The 1858-nt window shown below is 35.2% G+C and overlaps 1 pseudogene; it reads left to right on the top strand.

Moving 5' to 3' along the window:
• The first annotated feature begins 337 nt into the window (after nucleotides 1-337).
• Nucleotides 338-1640, top strand: LOC149167521 (protein CANDIDATE G PROTEIN-COUPLED RECEPTOR 7 pseudogene; annotated as a pseudogene).
• The last annotated feature ends 218 nt before the right edge of the window (nucleotides 1641-1858 follow it).

Raw genomic sequence — 1858 nt, 5'->3', positions numbered from 1 at the left:
ATTTCATGTATCTTCTAGTAAACAAGTTCATAAATTAATTTAGAGGTAGATGCATGGTTGGAGTCAAATTAAGAGGTGGGTTAGTTAGATTCTTATCATTTTATAACCCTATCCGAGAAAATTCACTACCCTTTCCCCTTATGAACAATCAATCTTTGTTCCTTCCATGTAGGATTCATATTTCTTTTTATAGATTCCGTCCCTCTTTGACTCGCTTACCTTCAATTTCACAATTCCCATGTCTTCAGTTGGCTTCAGAATGTTCCATAAGCCTTGATTCCTTGTGGGTTTTTTTCTCAAACACTTAGATATGGATCCAGGATTAGGTGTTCCATCCATGGGAAACCTCAAATTCCCCACTGTGTTGTGCATCTATGTTCAGGTCATAGCAGCAATTTGGATTTCCATCCTACCCATTTTCTCTGTGGAGATGGAGGACTCTAGAATAGATTGAGATTCTAGAGCCATGATTATGCTTGAAAAAAATTGTTCCACTCACACGGACGAGGCATGTCAAAATATTTGTAAAATATATGGCATGCGCAGGCACACCGCAAGGCTCTAATCTATATCTCTTCACGATGGGTTTTCTCTTAGTACCAGACAAATCTTTGCTATAGGTTCTTGTAGAATTGGAAGAGAATCCCAATTATTGTGTCCTCGAAAATCATTACATCACACCATTGTCCAACTTCAAGGAGCTGCGTCCAGACAATACATATAATAACTCATACCCTATTGTAGATACTAATGAGTATAGTCTCTTTTTTGCAAATTGTCACACTCACTACAAATTTTCAATTAATTTCCATACCAAAATGTATAATTTGGAGGGAAATGTGAAGGATTTCCTTTGTGCAAGTCAAACCCAATTTCCCTCACTTTACTTTTTGTTCTTTGCTTTGTAGGAGATTTTCATTCGGGTTTGGATTTAGGTCTGTGTAAAACAAAGGGCCATGGTGCATAGAATCCATGTTCTTATGTGTGCATTTCTCCTGTTCAAAGAACTGAATCTGATCTGTGTAACCGAGGATAAATTGTTTGTTAAGAGGACGAGGACTTCCCATGGATGGGATATTTCCTTTTATGTCTTTTGGTTTTTTAAGGGCATCATACTATTCACTGTAATAGTTCTCATAGGTACAGGTTGGTCCTTTTCAAAGACTTATCTTTAGTAAAGGGAGAAAAATGTTCTTATGATCATGATCCCATTGCAAGTTTTACTAACATTACGAGCATAGTTATCGTTGAAGCATACATTTTTGCTTATATATATTATCTGTTGTTCTACAATAATTTTTCCAATTGTTTGGTTGATCAAGAATCTTCGTGAAGAATCCAAGATTAATGCGAAGATAGCTAGGAACTTGGAAAAATGGACCCTTTTTAGGCAATTTTACATTATTGTTGTCAGCTATTTGTATTTTACCAAAATCATGGTTTACACCATCATAACAATCATGATGTACAGGTACAGGTGGGTGAGCAATAGTGTAGAATAGGTTGTAAGCATTGCCTTCTATATATTCACATTTTACAAATTCCAACTGGTAGACAAGAACCCATACCTTTTTCTTGATGGTGAAGAAGAGGATGCAACATAGATGGTAACCCTTCAGGATGAAGATTTTGATATTTAATGTAGAAATCTAGATGCCAATGTTTGTTAGACACTCGTAAACTCTGAGGATGAAATATACTTTCAAATATGAAAAAGTTTGCTCACATTTTAGAAGTTTTGTATACCTAATGTGAGGAACCTATGAAAGGTAAACAAATATGTGATTCAATTTTTTGCTATATTTTTCTCTTTTTGTGACACACTTTTATTTGATTACAAAAATTTAATTCTGAGGCC

Source organism: Pinus tabuliformis, chromosome 5_1 (assembly GCF_031772625.1).
Source record: "Pinus tabuliformis cultivar Carrire ecotype Pingquan chromosome 5_1, CPIR1, whole genome shotgun sequence".
NCBI classification, from domain to species: domain Eukaryota; kingdom Viridiplantae; phylum Streptophyta; class Pinopsida; order Pinales; family Pinaceae; genus Pinus; species Pinus tabuliformis.
Note: the sequence above shows the minus strand (reverse complement) of the source record. Positions and strands in the feature narration are given on the sequence as shown.